Source organism: Manacus candei, unplaced genomic scaffold (genome assembly GCF_025592945.1).
Source record: "Manacus candei isolate 608988 ecotype Guabito, Panama unplaced genomic scaffold, ASM2559294v1 h1tg000012l, whole genome shotgun sequence".
NCBI lineage: Eukaryota > Metazoa > Chordata > Aves > Passeriformes > Pipridae > Manacus > Manacus candei.
Window position 1 is genome coordinate 329,417 of NW_026138060.1, and position 27,438 is coordinate 356,854.

At 35.4% G+C, this 27,438-nt stretch overlaps 1 protein-coding gene across 3 annotated transcripts in view; it reads left to right on the forward strand.

The window, feature by feature from the left end:
- Positions 1-27,438, forward strand: part of LOC127466979 (neuroligin-4, X-linked) — a 179,732-nt gene that overhangs the window by 18,772 nt on the left and 133,522 nt on the right. For all 3 annotated transcript variants that reach the window (XM_051778411.1, XM_051778413.1, XM_051778412.1), the window contains exon 2: positions 10,628-10,708. The gene's annotated coding sequence lies outside the window, so the exon portion shown is untranslated. The remainder of the gene's footprint in view (positions 1-10,627; positions 10,709-27,438) is intronic.

The window sequence follows — 27,438 nt, forward strand, 5'->3', positions numbered from 1 at the left end:
CGTCCTAAAATTATGTGTCCAACAGACTACAGTCAATATGAGACAGCAAATATGAGACATGGATATGTGGACTGACTTCTGCAGTTTACTGATCTCATGAGAACTTTAATCCACTTCAAAGGGCTCTGGATCAATCTTGTAGTTTTTGCTCAAAGCAACTGTAGACTTTCTTCAATTTTTGGAACTGAAATACTAAAAGGCCAACATATTTGTAGCTGATTCACTCATGAATATCTTTATTCTTCCAAGGAACAGCAGGGCAGAGAAAAGCAATTGGCTTCTCAACCAGATAAATGGAAAGAGAGTGGAGATATTGGACTCATGGCAATCATAAATTTGTTTTTGTTATGACCTGTAATCAACAGCATATGATATAACCTATTGCTATTGCAGGCAGGAGATCTAAAGATGACTGAGAACCTAGAGCAAGCAAGGTCTAGCCGAAAACAGAATGTTCTAAATGCAGAACAATGGCTTTATATATAGCACTACAGTGAGAGAAATCTTTTCATTTCTGCTTCTGATGGGAGACAAGAGAGGATTTATTTGACTTTCAGAAAGCTTTAGAATCTTCAGCAAATATTCCAAGACACTGGAAACATTTTAGGCAACTTACTCAGTTCATGCAATGGAGTTTAAATAAATTTACCAACATATTGATTTCCTGCCCTGGGGAAATGTAAGGGCTTTTATTATCACTGTGTTTTTTATTTGCTTGTTCAATTAATTATTCTACACTATCCAATGCTAATTTTGGAGAGTCCTAAATCTAATAGATCCAGTTAGTACATGGAGTGTTTGATTAGCTGATGATTGAGATAATCCATTGCCAAGGGTTAATGCTTCTCTTGTGGGTGTTCCAGGGATCTATCATCACTCTTAACCTTTTATCTAACATTTGCTACATGGTTCATTCAGCACCACTGATTAAGTTGTAATTTAACTTCCTGCATTTGAATCAAGTCTTAGTAGAAGCATTAAACAAAATGCATTTATTGCACACATATCTTTTGAATGTGTTAAACTCAATCAAAAGGATTTAGGTCCACATTCTCACCTGTAATATGTGGTTTGACTTTGTTTTTCTGTTAATTTTTTCCTATGGTCTTCACAGAATATTTTAAGTTGCAGGAAAAAAAAAGGAAACCACAACTCATACAATGCCAAGTACACTTACCACACCTTCAGCAAAACATCTTAAGTCAAATTTCAAGACTCAATATGGCCTGTTACCACTTGAGCTATAGGACTTCACACTGTTTAGCTGACAGTAGAATAATCTGGTAGTGAAGAGGGAGGTTGTGCTGCAAGTGACAAGTCCCAGTTTTAGAGGTAACTTAGTTTAGTTTTCTGTCCAAAAAAATCCATCTCAACTTGCTCCTGCCTCTTTTGCTTCTAGAGATCAGGGAATGGGGTTGGTCATGAGGTTCCTGTCAAGACAGGATCCCTGCTCTTTTACTCTCCTCATGCACTCCCAACTAATAGTGACACTGGTAGTGACTACCATCATTGCTGTATGTCACACTTTACCTCTTTAAAAGGATGCACATTTTAAAATATCTGCTTTTTTAACATACTATGATTTTGGTAAACTGCCAAAACTTTCCTGAAAACAGCGAGAGAAGGGAAAATTGATAGTTTCAATGGCAGCCCACATAAACCAGGATGGAATTAAATTAGAGGAAGAAAGGTTTCCTGCAAAAGACTTTTCTTCTCATTGAATTTGAGGGAAGACAAATTGGAGCCTTAGATATAAATTACCTGCAATTTTTTGTTGTTGCTCGTTGTTAACAAAGTAAATTCTGGCTGTATTTAGATTGCAAACTGGGGTAGGAATTGAAACATTTGGGTCAGACTGGGCTATAGACAGGTTGAGACATGATCTAGAACAGCTGTGTAGTTACTTCTCTCTTCCCACTTACTCCTACTTACAGTTATTTTATCTGTTGGAAGGAAACCTCACATACACAAAAAGAAAGGGAATTATGTTTTTACCAGGAGGCCTTGTTATGTAAACAACTGTGGGAATGAGGCCTAGGGGAAGGCAATAGAGATAGAGCCATTAAGCTCCAAGACTTGAGGCACTCTCATAAACTTCATGTGAAACAGAGTCTTGTATCAAATGTGCTTGTGTTTGCTCACAAGGCTGTGGTTGCCAGATAGAGACTTAAGTGTTTTTCTCGACAGGGAGGCTAAAATAGGTGTAAGGGTGCATATATCCCATTTCATGTAATTACATTTTTTGTAGTGCTGGAAGAAGATGGAGCTGTTTCTTTTCCTCTGTGACTTTCCATTGGTAGGCAGCTGATTCTGTATGATGATTTAATTAAATTAGGAAAGAGTTAAAATATGTTTCTTCCCTTGTCTCTTTTGAGGACAGAACAATGCCTGGGGATATAGGACTGTAGCAATCCCTGTTCTACTTGACTTGAATCAGGCTTTTGCTCAGTTATCACGAAAGATATTCACTTGAGATGTCAGAGATTATAGTTCAAGCTGTTCTTTAGTTGCTAATACCAAATGACTCTGCTCTATAAGGAGAAATAATGATCTGAGTAATTGATGTAGTGATTCACTGGCATGAATTAGACATAACCAAACACTGAACATCTGCTATAACCTTTGCAACTGGAGTCTGGATTCTTTGAATCAGGAAAGACTGCTGTGTTGATGGCATATTCTGTCTGTCTTGAAAAAAGTACCTATATTTACAGATCACTGAAGAACAGAATAACTGACTGTTTGGGGTTGGAAGGGACCTCTGGAGATCATTTCATCCAAATTCTGTGCTCAAGCAGAGACATGTACAGCTGTTTGTCTATGACTATGTCCAGACAATGTTTGAATATCTCCAAGGAAGGAGATCTTACATCTCTCAGAGCAACCTGTGCCAGTGCTTGGTCACCCTTACAGTAAGAAAGTGTTTCCTGATATTCAGAGGGAACCTTCTGTGTTTCAGTTTGTGCCCATTGCCTCTGGTCCTATTACTGAGCACCATTCAACACCTGAAATTTTGAATTAAGAAATTTCCTTCTAGAGAAATCTAGAGAAATTGAGAGAAATCTATTTAATCAATACTTGAATGCTTTTAATCACACTGATTGTTTTCAAAGGCTTCTAAGATGATCATATCAGATTGCTGTTGTACTTTGGGTTTGTTACTCTCTACTCCCCAACTTCCTCACAAGTTGTTTTTGAGAAAAGGTTGTTCATTCTTCTTCACCAATCATTTTTAGACAAGTAAGGAGGCTGGAAACATGCTTTTGCAGTTTAAATCATGTAGGTTTTTAGTCCATAGGTCTATGTAGGATGTGGTTGTGTCTGCCCTTAGCTTGTGATGATAATCTCTACAGAGGTAAAAACTGCTTAGAATAAACAAATTATTAAATACCTTTTGGAAGGAGAAGAGGCAAGTGATAGGGAGGAAGAGAAAAAGTCAAGTTAAATGAAAGGGATCTGTGTCTAAATGGACCAAGACTGTAGTCCAGTGATAACACCTCTCTACGTTCATTGTGGTTTGAGACATTTATTTTCACCTGATGATTTAATGCAAAATGCAGGAAGATGGAACTGGTAACTTCATTGCCCTTTCTTTATATAATACTTTCTACTAGGATGAAAGACATTCTTACTATATTTCATTTTTGACTGCTCAATTTTTGGACACGTTCATGTGTTAAAATTTCAGTTAGATAATCTCAAAGTTTAGCAAGGTTTGTAAAGACAGTTAATGACACTCATTTTACTAAAAAAATATACTTAGATAAAATGTTGAGGTTTTGGATGGAGAAGACCATCTCCTAAGGGGCTGAAACCAAAGCAATGAACTTTACACTGAATACTTATTAGCAACAAATGTTCTGAACTTTACCTCCTAAGGGCATTTAGAACTCCTTTCACAACATAATTATCAATTAGACAATTTGAGAGGCAGCACCTCTGTAGCAGATGTAAATGCTAAATAGGTGGCTCAGTCATGTAAAAACAGTGAAGATAGGTTATAACAAAAAATGAAAGCTTCTCCAGAGAAGAGACACAGAGGTCTTTGTGGAGTCTGTAATTTTGAGTACTCACCGAAGTTAAGGAATTTAGTGCCTAGGTGTATCTCTGGGTGGAGAAACAGAAAATAGAAAAATATTACTCGTAACTAGTTTCTCATCTTGACTGATAGTATGAGTTTATTCTGCTGCAGTGTTTGGTGTGGGGTTTTGTTTGTACTTTCAATTCTCAGAGTTTCTGTGATGGTGGCTGGGTTAAAATATACTGTGATCTCAGGAAATTTGGATTTTAGGGATTATGTTATGGATAGAATGACAGCTGCTGCAAGAAGGATATGTTCCTCATTTGTCTGTCATCGTGGGTCTGGTCAAAGTAGGATTTTTTTGCTGTGTGAGCAGTTCACTTGCAGTTCTGAATTAGTAACTTTGTGTCGTGGCATCGTAGGGTCCAGAAATGTCAGAAGCTCCTCATGGAAGGCATCAGAGCAGGTCCTGTCAGCCAGGAGCAGGGCAGCCAGGGGCACTGGGGCAGCCTCAGCCCTGGGCATCGGGCACCTCTGTCAGGCTGAGGCCAGGCTGGACCATTCGCCTGATGGTGGTCCCGTCTAAGCAGGGCCATGTCTGGGCAGGGCAGGGACCCTCTGCCTTGTAGCCCTGGCAATTTCTGTTACGTCGACACTGAACTGGAATAGCTTCCCTGTGCATGTCCTGTCTATCAGAAAGGTGTTTTGATAGTATAGAAATGAAAATTTATGCAGCTAGATAGGAAAATCCCTAAGTGCAGACAGATTTTGATGTGCTCATTTCATTTTGATGGTTGGGATTGCAATTTCTCTCACCTTATGCTGCATTCCCTTATGTGGGAAAAACAGCTTAGTGGCTTAACTAGCAATGATAGTATCTGATACATCACTTATGTAAAGTAAAGAAAAAAACTTTTCCACTTTTGAGAGGGTTTTCATTTATGAATTTTTCTTGAATGAATTTTTAGTCATTCCAGTCCTTCTGGCTATGAAAATTTTAAGGGAATTTCTTCCTGAATTACATAGGATATAGAAAAAAAAATCATAAGGGAGAAAGGCAGATATATTTATCAGAGTTTGCTTGTACATAAGAGGCATATCTAATTTTATCAAAGGTAATTGTTTTACTAGTAATAATTTGGAAGAGACAGAGATAATTAACATTACGTCAAGCACAGCGAGAGCCTTGCTGTAATAGCTGTTTAAGTGCCTTTTCATACATTTCTTGCTGTTAGTTTCAGAAACAGAAATAATATTAAAAGGCCTAAGGAGACTTAACTAGATACTTGAAGTGAGGACTAAAAGATGATCTGAACTCCATGCCACTGGGTGGATTATTCTGTCTTCTATTCATTTGATTCCCTGTCTGCAGCCTCTGAATGCTGTACCTTGACAAGCTTGAGGGCTATTATGTGGAGCTCTTGCTGTTCCATCTGATCTTTAATTTCAATATGTCTCAGCGTGGTCTTGAAGCTCTCTTTGGATTTTGTTTCTTTGACTTCAGTTTTGTCCTCAGTGCTTTTTTTTTTTAATCTTCTACCCTCTGCTTTCTGCTGTCTTTCTCCCTTAACTGTATTTCAGCCTCTTTTTCCTCCTCCTCCTTAATCTCAAGCTTGGCCTTTCTCTTATCCCTGCCTTGAGATTCAGCCTTTTCTTTTGACACAGGACTAGCACTCTCCCCTTCTCTTTGACCTTAGACTTAGCATTTCTCATGTCCTTTGGTTTTTCTGTGTCTTGTTCTACACGCTTTTTTAGCATTGTTACTTTCTGGCCTGGAGTTTCCCTAAGGGGATTTATCATTCCATTTACCATTCAGAATTTCTTAACACGGCAAATTACTCTCTTCTGCATCATCAGCATTTCTCTGGTGTGTGTTGCTGTTTTGGACTGAAGCTTCATGAGTTTAATTCTTCCTGACTTCTCATAGCAGTTTGCAAATTCTTGAGAAGATTTGTTTTGTTTGATTCAAAATGAGTCTCACATCTTTGTTTCTAGCCTGCTTGTTGTATTTTGGGTTTATTTTGTTGTTGTTTTTTTTTAATTTGTTTTAAGTTTGATATGGGTTTTTTCCACCTCAGCATGTTTATCTTTGTCTGGAACTTTTCAGGTTTTTGATCTGTAGTATTAATTATTAGGTTTGTTTGTAACTTCATTGTACCTATACTGTCACCCTTTCATTCTTTAAATTTTTTAGTGAAATGTGTATTATATGCTAGTCAGATATTTACCTTCAATTATTCTCCTGATGAGGAGAAGATTTTAATCTGTCTTATCTGCTGTATCACATATGACATCTTTGTTTTGGCACGTGGTTCAGGATGATTCTGATATAGCCCACATGAGTAATGAACCTATGTTTTGCCAATCACGTTAGCAAAGACTTGTATCTAAACAATTTTGAAGACAAGAAGATTTCTCAAGAAATGTTAGTACTTTTCTGAAGAAATAAGGTCCACTGCAAATTCACATTACTTGTTCCTAGCTGCCATCATGCCTTACACACACAGCTTCATTCTTCCTCCCCATCTGCATCCTGTGGAGAGGGCATCAGCCTTTCCATTTCTCTGTTATTCCTGCTCTACTGTTGCAGTTGTATGTTTGGTAGCAGCCCATTTCCTCTGAAGAGCAGTCTCTGTTTATTGCTCCTGTTCGGCTGTTCTGCCTACTTACTCTGTTCATCTTTGGTCTCTGCTAGAGCTTTTCCTGCCCTTAGGCCTTACCACAGATTTGAACAATCCTATTCTCTCTTTTTCTTGTAGTTTCTCTCTGAAGCCACCCACCCATTTTGTGGAATATTTTAGTTACTTGTGTCTGAGCATACAGTCCCTCACCTCTGGCTTCAGAGGAGTGTCAGTCTTTTTTCCTACTTTCTCCGACAATGCTACCACAAGGGCATTGTTATGGGACAGGCAGAAGTCGAGACCAGAGGTACAAAGAGGTTCATAGGTTTGACTATTCAAAACAGAAATGGATGAGCAGAGAATCACGAGGAAATTACTATGTCAGAGGGAGAAAGAAGAAACACAGGTTTCACCACATCTTTCTGATCTGCTTGAAGATAAGGAGTATAACTCAAAATATGTACATTTCGAGGGAGTTGTGTAGATGAGAGGCTTCCTGTCTTCTTCTGGTGTGCTGCTTTCAATTAAAGTTTGAGAATGGGTTTGTAAAATGGGAGCTTTTTACTTGTTGGTGAATTTCTTCTCTTTAGGCAAAAAGAGAGTTACTGCATATTTAGCAAAGGAAAAGTTACATTTCACTGTCTTTGCATTATTTGATACTTAATTACATTTTTGGTTCAAGTAAAGAAAATAAAGTACCACCACTCATTTCTTAGATATCAGAAAATCAACGTTACCTCAGTTGGAGTATGTGAAGAGCTGGTTGTTCGTTTTCTAACTTAAAGCCCACACTGTTTGACCCATGAAGATTAATAAGTCTTCTAAATTCAGGATGCCTATTTTTTCCGACTAAATACAAAGGAAGCCTATGGCCAGATTTAGTTATTTTGCTTTCAAATACCTTAATTAATGGCAAAAATTATTTCATTTGCATATTTCTGATACTCTTCTAGCTGGTTTGTGTCTATTTCCTGCTGTGAGATCTACCTCTAGCTGGCTTTCCTCTTATGAACAACCCTCTCCTCCCAAACTGTCCAGACAATAAACAGTTGAAATAGCAACATCTGCTTAGCTGAAGTTCTGACTTCTGGACTATTGCTATGGAGAGAACATTATTGAATTGCCTGGATGCATTTGCCCATGCTCTCAGGCACGTGGTGTGATTCTTGGGATGTTCTGTGCAGGGCCGGGAATTGGACTCAATGATCCAGATGGGTCCCTTCCAACTCAGCATATCCTATGATTCTATGACCCATTGTTTAATCACTGATTTTATGTTTATAGTTCAAAAGATTTGAAAATTTAATTACTATGAAAAGTGTCAATACATGGGAAGTTTTCCAATTTAGCAGTGGAGAGCTTATGAAAATTTTCAAAAGAAAGAACTTGATATGAAGCTGAATCAATGGGAAAAAGGGGGTAAACACTGTAAAAGTTACAGATTTAAAGATGTACTTAGCGATGCTAAGATCAAATTCAAAAGAGTACATTTTCTAGAAGAGACCTCATGAACCTGTCTGCTCAAACAGAAGTTAATTACAATAGTCCAGTAATTGTGTTGAATAAAATTCAACATCGAAGAATATATCTAGGCTTATATCTAGGTATTGGCAAGAGCTGTCAGAGGTTTTGGAGAGAGTGAGTCATCATGTTCAAAACAAACTAAAACAAACTTTTTATGAGACAGAGATTTTATTTCACAGATTCATAGAATATGCTAAGTTGGAAAGGCACCACAAGGATCATTGAATCCAGTTCTTAAGCCTGCAGAGGACCATCTCTAAGAGTCACACCACGTGCCTGAGAGTATCATCCAAATGCTTCTTGAACTCTGGAAGGCTTGGTGCTGTGACCACTTCCCTGGGGAACCTGTTCCAGTGATCAACCACCCTCTGGGTGAAGAACCTTTTTCTAATATCCAACCTAAACCTTCCCTGACATATTTCTCAGGTAAAGACTAAAATAACTGTGTAAATATAATACCTGAATGTCAGTCTTAGTTGTTTCTTGTTGTATCACCTATAACATCAGAGACAGTTGTGATAATTCTGAGAAATGAGTCAAATAAGTAGTCTTAAACTGGGTAACATTAAAACTAGGGTGATTATAGCACCACTGCATTCAAGTTAAATATACATCTATGGAATGGTGAGCAAACCTGTTATAGATTTCAGAAAAATATACCTAGAAGAACTGCCAGGTTCCTTTAATATTTTTCTTAAAATTTTATAATTATGAGGAAATCAGTTGTCACAAATATGAAAATAAAATAGCTCTTCAAATAATAAAAGTATATGTAGATGATGCCTAAATTTTTGCTTCAAATTTAAATTCTAGTCTTTTAATATGTGTGCCCATGCTTCCTGATACAAAGGAAGTGCAGTATTTGCTGTTGTTTTTTTGAGAACAATTGACTATTAGAGATAAAGTCTAAACATGATCTGTAAATGCACAGTGTGGTTTACTAGAATATATAAAGTTTAAACTATTAATCTAGTTGTCAACAAAAATCAGTCTGTCAAGGGTAACTAGAAAACATTGTAAGACAATCTGAAGGCAAGAAAGATAAACCCATAAGTACAAAGATAAACTTGGAAAACCTAGTGCACAAATAGTACTTTCTTCATTCATTTTTATACTTGAAAGCTGGAGACTATTTTGGTATCATGGAGAGACAGTAAATGCAATCCTTGTGTTTACCAGTAAAGCTGAGTTTTATTCTGTTCTATTCCTGTAGCAGGAATTAAGCTATAAAGGTTGCTGAAATAAAGAAACGCAAGTTTAAAATAACTGAGAAGGGAAGCTGTGTTAGCCTTAGCAGATTTTCACTGCCATTCACAGCCATTCCTTAAATCCGTCCTTATTTCTTATATCCTAGGTTTAATCACCTATTAGTGTTGGGGAATTGGAATGGCTGTCAGAGTCTACGTGAGCAGTGAAATCTCCAGTAAAAGTGCCACTGTCACGGGGAGAGATTTAAGACATTACTGTAGCTTGCAATAAAGATTGTCCTAAACTTCAACATCTGATTCCTCAACGGGTGTGTACGAAAAGTTGCAGCATTGCCAGGCTTCCCCTGTAGCAAGTGTCCAGATGGACACTTTGACAGTTTAGCTAGGGTGTTTCACACATTCCTTATTCATAAGGAATTCTGCTTAGCTTCCATATTTCAGAATTTCTCCTTTCCAAACGTGTATTTAGATAGACATCCACTGGTACTTATTTCCAATTTATGAAGATAATCGCTGTGTTTACATAGAATCGAGACCTGTGTTTGCAGCTGTTACAATGAATTGCACTTACAGGGAGTGGTTTGGCTGTAGTGAGTCAAAACATTCATGAGAAAGTATTCATTTTGTTTTAAGTTGCAGAATCTGCAGTCTCTGCAAGGATCAACTTAGTGAAAATAAGAATAAATGATAAGAAGTGCCTTGGTACTTTATGAGAAAAACAGAAATAAATATACAGACAGTGCATGAGTTTCTTCTGCAAAATGTATGTGGCTATAAATGCCATAAAATCAACTTTGTTGCCTTTTGACAGAAGAGAAGTATTTCAGCTAATAGAGTCTTGAGATATATTAAAATTACCTGAAATAACTTTCTTGACACTATTAAGGTTTGAGTTTTAAGTTGCAGTGTCTCAATATAGTCCTGACAGAACAGACAGTTGATAAATATTGGTATTTATATCTAAATAGTCTATCTAAAATGGATAGACTTTTGAGAAATAGTCTATCCATTGAAATGTCATTTGAAGGGTAAACTACAGTTTTGAATTACACATAAGAAAGAATAAAAAATAGTCAAATGTCTTTTATAAAAAAATATTTTAATTTTTTATTTTATATTTGAATATGTATAATATCTGTTACTACAGGTGATTTACTAAGTAACCTTTTGTTCACTATTTGTGACTCATAAGCATGGGGGTTTTTTTTAATTAATTTATTGAAGAGCACTCACTATATATTTCTTCCTGACAGGAAAAACTGCTGTAATGAAAATGACACCATGCTTCCTCCTATGGGGGAATTTTGAAGCCTTCTCAAAAATACAACACAGTGGTAAGTACTAAAAATATGTTCATAACAATTCTGTTTTCTGTAAAATGTGTAAAAGAAATGATAGCAAGTCTCTGTTGCTGGTGTTCTTAAACGTGTTTGAAATATATCTTTGCAATATACACATCCAGTTAAAATGTTTGTTTGCCGTGTGTTCATACTATGGGGTATGGAATAGAGTGCATTCTCAACAATAGTGCTCTTTATGTGCTTATTCATGATAAGCATGAATTATTACTATTTTTCAGTTTTGTAAATATCGAATGATAACAAATAGTTTGTAGTTAAAAGACATGGGATTAAACTAGGCTATTGTGCCACTGCTACTCAGCAAGGTTTGAAGTTTCCAGGCCACAGTGTTCCAGATAGAGCTGACAGTCTCCAATTTGCAAGAAGTTGGGTTTCTAAGTTCTTATGGGCTGTATTAAAAAAGGGCTTGGTTGGTGTTTCATATTGCTATAATAAAGATCTATTTTTTTCCTCTCATTTTGTTAGCAAAATATGAAATAACATAATTTAATATATATGTAGCGTACACACAGACACACACATAGATAGTTATATGTATATATATATACATACATATATGAGCATTCTTATATCAATATGAAATATGTGACAAGGTTTTAATTTAGAAATCTATGCATAGAATATAGTCTATTTATAAAACATCTTAATCTAACTACCATTCATTCATGCTGTGCCTGACACACTGATTAATGAGAAGGGAATGACCAGAAGAGTTTCTCTGATGCACATTCTTCCTTCTCACTTTATATTATACAGGAACTTCAAAGCAAATGTGACTTTTTCTGTAATCATTGCCCTAGCTGTAGTACAATGACGTTTCAATTTCATATTAACACTGGGTCCTAAATTCAAGGAGAAGGAATAGTAATAGATCTGATGTGATAATAAAGTTGTGAATAAGCAATAATTCAAAGTATGACAGGTTAGTTATGAGAATCAAGGGTACCATTATGTGAAGTGTAAAATTCAGACAAAGAAAATAACAGCTTTGAAAACTCCTGTGACTTTTGCATCACTGAACCATGTTTATTCCAATTTGTAGCAATTTAAATGTAATTGAATAAAAAATAATTCATGAACAGGAACCTGTTTAGTAGTTTAGCATCCACAGTGATTGTGATAATAGCTGAATTCTTAGGGGTTAGTATAGCGAGTAGTACAATATGCATGAATGCCATACATAAAATTCAATTACTTACTCCACTTCAGAGAACTCGGGACATTTTTTTCAGGAAAAAGGCAAGCACCTGATATAAAGAATACAAGGTGAATATCAAGAGTACAAAGCTGACGAGTACAAAGATGAAATAATAATTTCTTTGGAACTAACAAATTTTGGGAGGTTTACATTGTCTTGCACTAGAATAAGCCACAGCAATTTCCAGGAAGGGAAAATCTTATCTCTAGATCTATCTCAATACACTGAGATAGACCACGGAAGCTGGGGAGAGGAGTCTGCAGGGGAAAGTGAGGGATAGTGTGATTTTAGTTTTCTCTATTTTCTCAGCATTGTGTTTGTTCTTCATAACACAGGAAAGAAAAGCCAGAGAGAAGGAGTAGAAAGGGAAGAAAACAACATTAAAACAGAAAAGTGAGATGGAGCCTCTTGATGTCTGGCTTTTAAATCACACTGCAAGTTAGTGGACATCAGAAGCCAGCAGTGCCTTTTGAAAATTTTGTTGTTCATGTGAAGTGATAATTGGACTATATATTAAAAAAACAAACAAACAAGCAACAAACAACAGGAGTAGAAAATGAAGTTATAAATCAGCACCAAATTTATTTCAGCTTCTCTGCTTGCTAATTTCCTGAAATATAAGTAGCCACAGATATTTCTATTCAACTACCACCCCCAAGGTACTCAAAGATACACAACAGAAATGTGAAAATATGTATTAGTTTCAAATTTTGTCTGAAAAAAGGTTGTATTATAAGAATTTTTTCAGGAGACAAATAGAAATGGATCTGAAGGCTTTCAGGAAAATGTATAACCCAAGCCAAACTAATTTTGAAGTTGTATTTGCAGCAGACATTAGAGATACATTTGGATGAATAAGAGAAGCGTGTGTATAATTATCAGTGTTGGTTCCAAAAAAAACAACTAGACATGGTAGCTTGGACAGACTGTAACTGTGATTTTTGTTATACTGTACTCTTATATTTAAGAAAAATACAGAAAGAAATCCCTAAATCTTGAACACTTTTACTTCTTACTTGCTATCATTTTCATCCAGAATTCCAGATAAAAATCTTCAACATAAACCAATGATCTTCCTCAAGAAGCAAAAACATTATGTTTGGAGTATGCAAAAAAGGCTTTCTGGCAATGCACAGTATAGTAGTAAAAACTGAAGCAAAAAAATGGCCCATGCTTTGTCCTCAGATTTTGATCTTACATCAGAAGTGTGAGTTTAAATGGTGGGATTTCATTCTAGAATACCAACCTGACAGCTGAGTGTGCAGATGGAGCCCTGTGGTAGTCTGTGAAGTACTGTGTTGTTTCTTTGATGTAGCCACATACTGTCAGATTCTTGATCATGTTCTCAGACTCTGATCAAGCCTTCTGTCTTGTATCATTTATGATAACAAATGTGAAGGAAAAATAAAGCCTTCATATTAGAAGGCAGGAATAAATCATTCCAGTTCTAGTCTGGAGAGTTTCAGGAAACAGATCAACTCTTAATTCTCTGAGGAAAATCAGACCACAATATAACTTTTCAGCTCTTCGGATTTAGTGTTGTTGATCAAGATCTTTGCTTTCCTCTTGTCAGAGTTTATGGCTGTAAATGGAAGTGTGCTCAACTGAGCAGTCCAACCTCTGGTTAAGCAACGCCTTCAACTCCTCCAGTTTTCTTTTCAGGCTCTCATTGTATTTTACACTCTTAGGTGGAAGAAGAATGCTCCTCACATTTTTTCTGTCTTAATGAAACATTAGCACAATTTTAGCATGGAAATCCATCAGTTAAGTAGGCTCCTAAGACCAGTACTATTATATATATAGGCTCTGCTGCCATTGTAGTGTATATTCTTCCTACCAATTCTCTTAATTTTGAAACAGAAGTAAGGAAGAGAAGAAATCAGTTTAAATCCTTCCTTTTATAATGATAGAAGGTATGTTTTCCATGGTGAAAAATAATTGATAAGCAGGAGCAATTGATGAAATTATCAGCTGAACATCTCAGAACTGATTGTCTGGTCATGTTAATTAACTGAGGCTAATGCTCAATATTTCAGTAGGTTTCCAAATTGGAAACTAAACCTTCTTCAAGAAATTTTAGTAGTGTAAATTGAGTTTAACACCTACTGTTTGGAAATTTAACCAGGTTTTAATGAGATTTTGCCTAGATTTGTTTGCAGGAAGTTCCACAACTCTCTATGTGTCTATACATTCGTTTCCAGGGAGTCCTAAATCCATTGCAGTTAACTGTGGCTCAGTTAATATAGAAAAAATAAGTAAAGTTGCATCATCTGCTTTACTCTGAGATGTTAGTGGTAAATCTAATCTTAGAAAAATCTGTTACATCACTGATACTGTGGTGTATTTTCCATTAAAGGTGGAGACCTTCTGTGAGTAGTGGAATCAAAACATTTGGATTCTTTAATGAATATAAATGATTCCTTGCCTCCATTTGAATTCAAAGTGATGTATCCATTAATTTTTATCCCAATATTTAGTTATCTCTTATAGTATGACTGACTTAAAATACCTGAAAGCAGGTAAACCCTAATGATCTCCATCAATATGTGAATTTATGAAGAACCTAAGTGAGAAATGGAAATATGAAGCATTTGCAAATGTTATTCAATTATGAAATAACAAACACTAAAACTTTCCAGGTCATTAAATTTACTTTCAGATGGCAAGGTATTGAGTAATTTTATCACTTCTACCTAAATTCATTAGCTTTACTGACAGCTTTTGGGAGCTAGTTAAATAATTTTATAAAAGTATGAGTCATGGTTGTCTTAAATCTTTAAGAAACATAAACTATTCTTATCTAAGTAACATTTCCATAAATACAATTGATTTTGTAGAAAATTAATTTGAACACAATATTACAAAAAGTATTGTACAACAATAACAAAGAATGCTTAGAATTGTCTAATTTCAACATTATACAGACTGCATGGATAATAGGAGTTCACTGAATCATAACATCATGACTAATAAGTAAAATTGAAGTAGAAAATAATCACACTGTTTTGCATAGGCGGCTCATTTGATTGATTACAGGTATTTTTTGAAGTTCAGTCATGTTCAATTCAAAGAACCAGAGTGCAAATTTTACTATCTCAGTGTTTGAACTTGAATATGTTTTATCACCATGACTCATATAATTTAAATCTACTGTACTGAACAATGGGTAGTGATGCTATATCCGTTTCTACAGGGAACTTTAAACTCTTAAAAAGTTCAAAACAGTTCAGTGTTTTTTTTTTTTTATAGAACAGTAAAGGTCTTGAGCACAAGGTTCCAGTGTAAATTAATTACTTGTAAGCAGTTTTCCTCATCCTGTCAAGGTTCAAAACACACTGCAACTGCATTATTAATCACAAGACTGTGATTTGTTTGTTTTGTTTGGACAACTCAGTAGTTAATGGGAAGAGAAGCCCATCTATATCTCTTAATATATATCCTTTTACCTACCATTCAGCAGCTACCTTCCTTCTTTTTTATATAAAAGGAATATCCCTGTATAACAGGAAAATCTTGTGTCCTTCTGGCATTTCCATGACTTAATTTGATCTCTGTACCCTAAAGTTCAAGTTTCTTTTAGAAATAACTGACAGAAAATGATCTCTGGGATCATCAGCTCCAGATTCTAAAAGCAGGAGATGACTGTATCATGCAATCCTTTTTATACAGCCTGTAATAGAGGTTATGAAGCCAAGGGCTACACTGGTTACTGCTGGAAACCAGTAATGAACGATGTCTCTCAAGGGTCCATACTGGTGGGACCATGCTAATAAATATCTTCATCAGTAGCATAGATGATGGGACTGAGTGCACCGTCATCAAGTATAAGGATGACATCAAGATAAGCAGTGCAATTGATTCACTTGAAGGAAGGAATGCCATCCCAAGGGGACTTCAACAGGCTGGACGGATGAATCCATGAGAAATTCTTGAAGTTCAGCAAGACCAGTATAAGGTCTTGCACCTGTGTCATGGCAATCCCCAATATCAGTAGGGGCTGGATGGTGAATGGTTTGCAAGTAGCCTTGTGGAAAAGGACTTGAGGATACTGGTGGATGAAAAACTGATTATGAGTCAGCAGTGTGCACTTGCAGCTGAGAAAGCCAACTGTATCCTGGACTGTATCAAAAGCAGCGTGGCCAGCAGGTTGAAGGAGGTGATTCTGACCCTTCACTCTGCTCCGGTGAAACCCCACTGGGGTACTTCATCCAGCTCTGGGGGCTCCAGTACAAGAAAGATATGGACATGTTAGAGCAGGTCCAGAGGAGCACCACCAAGATGATCAGAGGACTGGAGCACCTCCCCTGTGAAGACAGGCTGAGATAGTTGGAGTAGTTCAGCCTGGAGAATAGAAGGTGCTCATGAGTACTTACTGCAGCCTTTCAATATATAAAAAGGGCTGATAAGGAATGTGGAGAGAGACTTTTATCAGGGTGTGTAGTAACAGGGAACAAAGAGGAATGGCTTTAAACTGGAAAAACATGGATTTAGAGTGGCTGTGAGGAATAAGTTTTTTATTGTGAGGGTGGTGAGGCACTGGAACAGGCTGCCAGAGAAATTGTGGCTGGAAGAGTTCAACAGCAGATTGGGTGGTTTTGAGCAACCTGATCTAGCAGCATCTCTGCCCATGGCAGGAAGGCCAGAACTAGATAGTCTGTAAGGTCCCTTCCAACCCAAATTATTTTATAATTTTATGATATTTCTGTCTAATATCATACAGTGATTATCTATGTATGCTTATAAAACGTGAAAGAGTATTAAGGTAAATGGCTGTGTACATACATAGCTGATTAATTTTAACACTTGTATAGCACTATAGGTAGCCCTATAGCACCTCAGCATTGGAACTGGAATTTGGAGATAAAATAGATGAAAAATCAGTAATGATGGAATCATATCATGGGGGTTTTTTTCTGATTTTTGGAGAAATTATATCACACTGAAACACTTTTGAATAATGCTCTCAGTGGTGCTATTTTCAGCTAATATCATGGATATATGCACTAGCCATGGTGTGAGGTTGTACATCCAACAGCATATCAGAAGAATTAAAGTTTTTGGTTCTTTGAGACAGATTTTGGTTCTTAAAAATAATCTTCTAGTAGAGTTTTAGGAATAAAACTTCCAGCATTGCTCCAGAGGGCCTGGATATCCCATACATTCTATGTCATATCTGCTAAAATAATAAATTATTTTTATTCTGTGCCAAATGCAAGTAATCCACTGCAATTATGCTAATCACTGCCCTGAAAACAGATTGATACAGCTGTTGAGTGACTAGGGAAGATGATGGCATATTTATTTCTTTTTCAAAAGAAAAAAATAAAATGCTTTTGCCAGCAGGAAGTCAAACTGCTTGTAGAAATTACTTAGAACTGAAAATCACTATTTGATTCCAAAGGTAAATGTGTTTGTTTGTATATATGAATATAAAATACATTTAACTTTAATTGCTTGCCAATTTAGACCCAGATAGCTGGTATTGTACAGCATTTCTTAGAGTATTTTTTTTTATTTTCTATTGACATTGTGTGCAATATACATATATATATGCAGTGTTTTCTATTGAGTCTTAAATATGGAAGCTGAAAGTATTTAAAAAAAAAGCATGAAAGTATCTAAAAGTATCTGAAACACTCTTTATCAAAGGTTCATTATCAAAGAATATCTTTCATATATACTGCTTTGCTTTCCGTTGTTCTTTCCCAAGGAAAAAGCCAAAGAAAGGGAACACAATACAAATATGGTAATGTTGTTATCCTCAACCTGAAAAAAAGCTCAGAATTGTTTGAGTGTAGGTGAAAATACTCAGGTTAAGTAAAATCAGGTTCTGTCAGTTTTCAGGCATTATGGGCTCTGCTTTTCCTGAAGAGGTAGGAACTAGTACTGTTCCTTTTTTTACCTGGTTGCAGATGTATTAACAGTGACGGATATTTGCTCATCTGCACTCACAGCATGAACACGGATTTAAAGCTTACATGACTATTCACAGAATGTTAGAAAAACCAGCTTAAATTTTTATATTTTGATATGGCTTTAGGAAGTAACTGACAAAATTTGGTGTTTATAATCTTAAAAAGGTGAATTTTTTGTTGGCGTAAGAAATTAATAATCTGCAACCAAATCTCTATTATAATTGTGGTTTGGCTCTCTGTGAGGGAAACAAAATTCTTTTATCTGGAACTAAATCACACCCTTAATTCTAATGTAGTTTGCAGTCAATGGAGTTAATTGTACTGAAAAATTTTGTTGCTTCTATCATTTAAGGCTTTTTACTTTGCTTTAAAGGTACGTAGGTGATATTTTCTATGCTGTGTCATATCAGTGTGACTTCTCTTATGGGTAGACATATGCCATGAATTTGATTCATAAAGATGAGATGCAAATCCTTGAAAATTAGCTATGAATAATGAGCGATCCAACTGGTACACTGAGTCGAAGTCTATTCTTACTTATATATGTCACTAAAATAGGAGGCTAAACTAAAAGATATGTATTTTAACTGTATGTAGACAGCTTTTGAGATTAAAATCTTTTGCAAGAGTCCTTGCAAAGAGCATAACTTTGTCTTAACTATGAAATAATACTAAAATGTTTCAGTAACCAGAATTCTCTTCTTTCGTTAAAGCTATTTCTAATTTAATAATACTCTCAGACTAAAATACACAAAGCTTTGTGTAAAGCTTTAAAAGCTCTCAGTTTGTTATGCTTCCTTCCAAAAAAGATACACATACACATAGAATAACCTCAAATATAAAAGCAAGAAAATGATGGAAAGAGCCCCCAGATATAACACATCAGTAGGTAAATGAAGCACACCTACTCTGTAGTAGGTGGTATAACAAAATAATTACTATAGCTGATTTCCAGTTCAAATTACCAGTTGTTTTCATGGTGCAACTAGTGAAAATTATTTCACAAGTGCAACTTGCACTGGCACTGTATTTATAGATTATTAATTCAAGGACTAAAAGAGAGTTGTGGATTTTTTTAAAGTGAAAGTTATCTCCATGTTCAAATTTGCTTTCCTGAAGCTGAGTGCTATCCAGACTCCTCTAATAACACTTCTCTCCTTTTACACTGGGATGCTTTTTGCAAGGTGGATGAATGCACATTGCCAAAATTCTTTGGGGGGTTTAAGTTATCTGTGCATATGGAATTCACGTTACCCTGATCTAAATACATTATTTCCGTTGATTTTAGAGAATTTTAAAAAATCCCCAAACAAAAGTCAAGACTTTTGGCAGAAGTATAAAGATCTATTAGGATAATTATTAAAATTTGGAAACCTCTAAATCAAACTTCTAAAGAAATTTTTCTGTTCAGCAGTGCATGCTAATTAAGACCCCATCACAACATAAACTGATCATAAACTAACTTTAATTTAGCTACAATTGACTTTTCTAAAGATTTTTTCTGTGTCATTTTGTTTTGAAAATGCAAGTTATTCTTGGTGAATTATATTTCTTTTATTTTTCTTTTGAATGGTAGTTGGTTGGTTTGTTTCAATGACATTTTAGGAAGTGCCTGATACTGAATTCATGTAAGATAACATATATATTCAGCAGATTGATTGGAAGGCTATTGTGAAAGCTATTAGTGAAGGCTATTAGTGAAAATACTCACGTGAATATTGTTTCCAGTGTTTATGATATGCTGGTCATGAGTGAAAAATGCTATTTATTGCATGTCTCAATCTTTAAAATATATTTACTTTTAAAGAAAATAGCAGTTTAGCTGGGTTGCATTGTTAGATTTTTTTTTTTTTTAATTTGTCTGAACATCAGCAGCTACTTTTTTACTGTGAGGGTAACTGAGCACTGGCAAAGGATGTCCAGAGAGGCTGTAGAGTCTCCCTCCTTGGAGATACTAAAAATATGTCTGGACATGATCCTAGACAACCATTTGTAGGCATCCTTCCTTAAGCACAGGGGTTGAACCAGATGACCTCCATTCCAACCTCAACCAATCTATGATCCTGTGATCTTCATTTAAGAGTAATTCATTTTTTCCTTATGTGCATTTAAAATAACAGTATAACCCTTTCAATTTCATTCCATAGAAGTATCAAAAACGAGGGAAAAAAACCAAGACAGTTATATTACAAATTTATGTAACAACGGTCAGTCACTTGAAAAGTTAGGTGATGAATAATTAGAGGCTTAACATTTTTGTTGTTACTACAGTTCTGCTTAAAGGAAGATGGACCAAATGAAATAGAATTAGATATTTTAAAGGCTACTGAAATAGTTTTTAGTTTATATTTTTCATTAAGTATTAATGAAATAGAACTCATTGAGTGGAATGGTGTGAGGCTACAATACAATGTTCAAACAATGGCAGAACTAGAATCTATATCCAATTAGAAACCATCAAAACTAAAAAGCGTAACAGTAAGGTGATAAGCTTCATAAGGGTACAAGAAATTCAGATCTGATATGTTCAGCATAAACTGTATATTAATTTGAGAGCAGAATTCATTAAAGAGTATGTATCTGAAAGACAAATCTTTTATGACAGTACAGAAATTAAGCAATCTGAGTTTATTAATTTACAAAGCAGGTGTTCTCAATAGCTTGATAAAGAAAACTATGAAAATTGGAGCTGGGACAGAGCAATCACAACAATTACACTATTAGATCACTCTCTTGGCATCTTCATTGTCTTTTGTAGTATGGATTTTCTGTGCTTTTAAATGTTAGTATAATATTAGTGCAACTGGATTCTGAGCTTGTTAAATTTAAATATTACCACAGTATGTTATGAGTTAACTTTAAAAAAGGGAGTTAAAGACTTAGCAAAACTTTTGCATGATTACGGTGTTCTGGACTGAAACATCTTTTTTTTTGAAATGACCTTTAGTTAAAACCAAAATGGAACTCATTCAATACAGAGGTTTTTTTCTGTGAAAAATTTTCTCATGGAGAATTTAAGTTAAATCCTTAGCTGAACAATTTTTTTCTTATGGTTGTTTACAGTTTATCATTTGAAGTGTATATTCTGGAAATCAGCAAAATCAGAACAAAATTAAATAACTCAGAGTTTCTGGCAGTGAAAACTTCTTTGTTTGAAATGTAAAATATGTAATCTATATTGCCAGAATATGGGAACAACACTTACAGTTTTATTATTAGCAGTGTAGATCTCATGTCCAGAAATACAACCATCTTGGTGCAAGAATTCAGGAAAGGTAACTGTTACAAATATGCTGAAATTCAAGGCCAGAGAAATAACAAACTCCTAGATGGTTATCTTCGATGCCAATGGGAAACAATATTCAATTGCAGAAAGAAGTGATTAGCAACTTGCCAAGGTGAAAGCTGTATCATCCCTTTGGGGGGCAGACTTCAAGGAGAGTAGCAGCTGTCTAAACAAAAGCAAAAAGATACTTGATTTGCTTGTTCCAAGAGCCAGTAAGAAAACTGCTAAAGAAACATATGCACACTTTCCCATGTCTTAAAAATTTATATACAGGTACAAACAAGACACAAGACTTTCAGATGATGGATCTTTTTCTCTCATGCCAGAGAAGGCATTGTGGAAGGAATTATTTTGAAGAACAAAAGTGTAAGTCAGATCACACGGGAATTACTGACGTATCTCCAATAGGAGGTAGAATAATCTTCTCTTCTGTCAAAGGGATTTAATTGTTTGCCCTGACCTTCATCTGTTCTGTTAATTGACCGCATTAGTTTGTGGTATATATTTTTGGTTGGTATTATGTTTTATTAGTGAGATTTCTTAAGATGATATAATAGTTGCACACAGGAAGCTGTAACTCCTGCCATGTGACAAGGTACATTTTTTCTCAATCCTGACCTTGATCAGTTGACTGAGGGCAGGAAAAAATAGATCAGTCCTCCCTATTCAACCTGTCAACTGCATATTGTCTTATTTTTTTTTCTGCAATATTATCCCATATGGATATGATTGAAGGCAAAAAGGAAAAAAAAATAAAGATAGAAAACCAGAAATACTTTACAAAATACATGAAATAAATTCCCTTTACAAAATAAAAATCAATTTTACATTGATTGATTGAATCAATATACATATAACTTTTCCTGTATATCTTACATATATATATATAAATATGTGAAGAGACAAAGGGAAGCTAAAAAAAAATGACCTGGGAGAAGAAAAGAGTCATAGGAAGGAATTATGATTTGAAAAAAAGAACAAGCTAGTGGTGTCCACTCTAGAAGAAAGATTTGAGGATTAGAAAGGGACTGAGAAGGCTATGTGCAAAAGAGGAAAAAAAGGACATGTTTTCAAGCAGGGGAGAACAGGAATAATGAAAAAATGTGTTAAATAATATGATAATGATAATATTTCATGTGTCTTATTAGAAAGTCATTCATAAATGGTACTCATTGGATCCAAAAAGTCCAAAAATGGGAAACACATTTTTTATAAATAAATAAACCCAATACTTCTAACATAATACTCTTTTTCAACAGACCTCTCACTTCTATGTTAGCAAAGGCTAGTATTAGGTGAAAATAGGGAAAATGGATAAACTTGTTCACTGAGATATAATTTTGCATTAAAGAAGATATCATGTAGTGGTTTTTGAAATAAGACAGAGATGGCTGTGGGAATAACAATTAAATAAATAAATAAATAATAATAATAATAATAATAATAATAATAATAATAATAATAATAATAATAATAATAATGATAATAATAACAGTAATAAAAAACGGGAAGGATAAAATTAATTGAATGATAGGCAAGAAAATACCTGAAGTTTAGACTAAACTCTGAATACTGAATTTCTTCCCCATGGATGCTACATCATCTTTGATAAACTATCACCAGAACTACTGAAAGAACAGAGAAAAACTGTTAAGAAACTTATAGTAGAATAAGTTCTTTGTGATTTTAGTCATGAGGACTTGGTTCATGTATGAGACAAATTGGAAAGTTACAAGTTTCTTAACTTTGTGGCTATAGAGGTAATTCTGTAAGAGGTGAAAGAAGGAACCATCTCGCTACAGCTCAGTTCAGACGGTCAGCTGTCTAATCTAGGCTGATGACTTGGGCTCTTTAAACATAATCTGCAGGATGTTTTCATAGTGGTTGACTTCAACTAATATTTAATGTGAAATACCTGTGTTACAGTAGGAAGAGTTGCTGCCTGAAGTATATGTGTCTGGTATAGACAGGATATCTGACTTTTTCATAAACAATTAGTGAGACGAACATGAGCTTTAGTGATGTTTCCAAGATAGAGAAAGAACCTTTTCATGGTGCTAGGCAAAGATGAAAACTTACCAATAATGGGAAGGATGGAAGGATGAGCAGGATGAGAAATAACAATTTCTGTCTTTGTTGTTGGCTTTCCTTTTCTACTCAGATACAGCTCTACACACTACAAAGCAGATACAATATATTATGTTAGATTTCTGAAAACCCTTTGATGCAAGAAAGTGTAATTAACTTAATGTGAGATAGCTTTGAAGTTCTGCATGTAGTAGAATGATAGGGGCTGTCATGTAGATGATTTTAAGAATTTTTTTTTTTACCTAAAAGAAAAGCATTCACTTTTTATTATGAGATTTCTCTTGGAATTCTTAGAAGACCATGACAGATGATTTGATTTTTATCATTTGGGAGGGTGGGATTGGAAATGGAGGACATTTTTAACTGAATAGCAAATTACCTGCAAAACACTTGATTTCTTTTCCAAGCCTAGCTTTTCTGCTTTTCCTCATGCATGTTTTGGCAACAAATAGATAAAGTTGAAAAAATAGCGATTAAAAAAAACCAAAATGACACTAAACTCAAGTAACTGGCATCAAGACACATTTTTCAAGCTTACATGTGTATGAAATTCTTCTTAGCAGTATATCCTCTTGCTAGCTTGTGTAACAGTTTTCCAGTTTGCATTTCCAAAGTATTGGAATTTCAGAAATATGTTTCTTAGGTTTCTACATGTTGTTGTTGAAGTCTGCTTAATATTTACCCAGCTTTTATTGTTGTTTTGCAAATAAATCTCACTTTTGCTGTTGTTATTGTGTACATCTTCTCATATTACAGGTTTGTAGCTATCTGATGTGAGATGACAGTCATATTTCATTAATTTTCTAGAGGAACATACCCTCTATTTTTCTCCTAACTTTCCATATTTAAGCAAAAAATGTACATTACATAAAAGTAGGCACAGTCAGACTTGGATTTCAGGCATTCATCAGTGAGGAGAAAGGATATATTTGATTCTGCCCATGCTGTTATGTTGCTTAGTAAATAAAATGGTCCAGGTCCTGTTCTCTGTCCTTGAGCATACAAAGCATAGCAGAGTTTGCATCTCTATAGTGCAAGTCTTTCATACTAAAAAAAAACAAAACAACTGTCTGTTGAGGAATATCTCTGTCCTGTAGGTATTACATGTTTATGCATGTGCGTTGGCTGGAAAGTATGAATGCCATGGTGGGACAGTGCCAGCATCCATGCTCTAGCCTCATTTAATTCACTGCTTAGACCTAAATTCCAGTGCTTACTGCACTGACCTGAAAACAGCATAATGAGACTTTTGTATGGTAATATTATGCTTAGTTTTTAGGGGTCCACATAATATCATATAATTCACAGGTCCTGGTGCTTATGTCAACTAGAAAGTTACGAATTTCACTCTTCATTATAAATTCAGCATATACAGGACAGTAAGCAGAGTATATGCCAGAGGCTCTCTTCTAGGTAGGTTTTTAAGCTGTGTTTGCTGGGGAGATGGGAAGGCAGTAGGCAGTATAGGAATGGTTGCCTCATTATTGTTGCCTAAGATCATAGAATCAATTAAATTGGAAAAGACCTCTAAGGTCATCAAGTCCAACCGCTAATCCAGCATTACCAAGTCCACCACTACACCACGTGCCTAAGTGCCACATCCACGTGTCTTTTAAATACCTCCAGGGATGGTGATTCCACCACTTCCCTGGGTTGTGTGTTCCAGTAAATTCCACCACTTCTCTGGGCTGCGTGTTCCACAACCCTTCTGGTGAAGAAATTTTTTCTAATTCTTGGTGCAATTTGAGGCCATTTGCACTCATCCTATCACTTGTTATTTGGAAGAAGAGACTGACCCCCACCTCTCTAGAACCTTCTTTCAAGTAGTTGTAGAGGACAATAGGTACCCTCTTAAGCTTCCTTTTCTCCAGGCAAAATGATCTGAGGTCCCTCAGCTACTCTTCATAAGACTTGTGCTCCAGCCCCTTCCTCAGCTTTGTTGCTCTAACAACACTGATCTAGCGAGTGATTCTGGTGATCCCATTCTTCATAACATTTTGTGGAGACTTATCTTGCTGAGACATGCTCTCTCACTTTTTAAATATAAGGGGCTCAAGTCAGTGCTTAGCAGGTGAAAGCCCACTAAGTTAGGAGGAAGGGAATAGGAACAAAAGCTAGAGGACATTCTTCCCTCATGCTGGTGAAGTTGTCTGCTTTCTAGCAAAGAAATAAAACCTAAGGGGAAGATCAAATTGGTAAATTTGATGATGTCTTTACTGATAGCACAGTAAAGATAATCTCCAATCACAATTTTTATTTTATTTTATGAAATGATTCTCCTACAAACTGCATAAGGCTTGCTTGAAAGTGAAAATACATGTCCAGGGGAGTTTGTACTTTATAGGAATGCAATGTTAGAGTTTTCTCATAGTCCAAGGGTGAGAATCTCAGGGCAAAGTCTTTTGGTTTAGGATTGACAACGCTTCACATAGTCCTTATAGCCATCACAGGCTTACTTGAAAGCTAATGTTTGTAACTTGAAAGACTGAAGATATGGGTTTAGACTTCTTCAAGTTAATGAGGGCAGTCACTCAGCTCTCCCATTTCCAGAATGAGTGCATAATTGTGACATTATCATATGAATGAAGGCAGTATCACCACCTGGTAACTGAATCAGGTAATGCAATGAAAATGTCATGCCTCTGTCTCCCGTGTAATTCAGTTCTAGGAATTTGTGTAATAAGGCAGCAACTTTTTTTGGCCATATAATAGATTGATGGGGGTGTGTGTATGTGTGTTGGTGTGTTCACATGCCCATCTGGTTTAAATTTTTCGTGCTTTTCCCACCCTGGTTTTGGTTATTGTAACATTTTTAATGTCTTCTCTTCTGAGACTGGAATGCCAACAAGAAGATATCAAGTTCTAATTATTAAATAGTTTCAAGAGATCAAATTGCCTATCAATCAGTCGTTTAGACAGTTTCTCAGTTGGTTCAGACAAGAGTTTTAGTTTCTTCAATCCTTGACAAGGGAGCGCACATAATTCGATGCTGAAGACAGAGAGGACCGAGACCTGTAAGTTTCTTTGTATAATATTTAGATAAAACCTGTAGATTCCCTTAAGAACTTTCCTTTTCAGTCATTTGATATGGAGAAGAGTTAGACTCATTCCATGTTAGAAACACTTTTTTTTTAAGGTCTTGCAGTGGTATTAGGTAATGAATTCAGATTTTTTTTGAGGATTTATTCAAATTATAAAGGCCTATTCTGTAAACCTAATAAAATGTATAAAATAGTGATTTTTGTATGCATATTTCAATTTTTTTTTCATATCCATAAATTAGTAGTTTCCTCCAGGCATAAGAAGTTTTACTCTACAGGAGCTTTTGCCTTACAGAAACTCAGGGCTGAACAGCCTGTTTCAGATCATGATCTTTTTCTTTTCGGAGTAACACAACTGAATTTAAGAAGAAAGAGGTGCATAAAATAAACAAAGAGAGATCCAGAGTGTGTTACATTTCTTTTACAAGGTCATGTCAGAAGTAAAAGCTGGAAATAAAGCCAGCAGTTGTGCTAGACTGTACTGATGTTACTTTTTGTACATTTCCCTAACATATTTACTAGAAGAGTAGTATTTTCTTAAGACTTTGCAGCCACAGTTAGACATTCGAATAGCTACAGTGTTCATTCAGTCATAGGAAGGTTAAATTCATATCACGATTTGATCCGAGTGGAACACACCTTTGGTGTGTAAACCTGAAATTAATAATTCTAGGTTTATGTTTGTAAGCAGTTTATGACATGTTTTTTCTTTCCCAGTATTAACACCTCATATTTATTTACAATCTTTATCAATTTATCTCAAGAAGCAGAAAGTATCATCAAAACTGTCTAACCACCGAAATTCTTCTGTAGTTCTTGTGTGCAATAGCAGTTGAAATTATAGTTCAAAAGTCAGTGAGATAAGTACAATGGTCTTAACTGAGCATTTCCAGTTAGTCTTCCATCCTCCTGGCCATAAAGGGTTTTTCTTTATAATTTTAAATACAGGAGTAAATAAGGGAAATCATGGTTGTGATTGTTCAACAACCACCTTTTACAGTTAGATCCAAACAGTTGATTTTTTACAGAATGCTGAAGTGTATTTCTTGTTTTTTTCTTGAAAAGGAGTGATGATAACGATTTTTCTTTCTCTCCACTTGGTTTTAAAATTATTTTCATTATTGAGAGAATTGCAGTTTTCAAAACAATGCAGGCACCACACAGCCTTTTCTTAT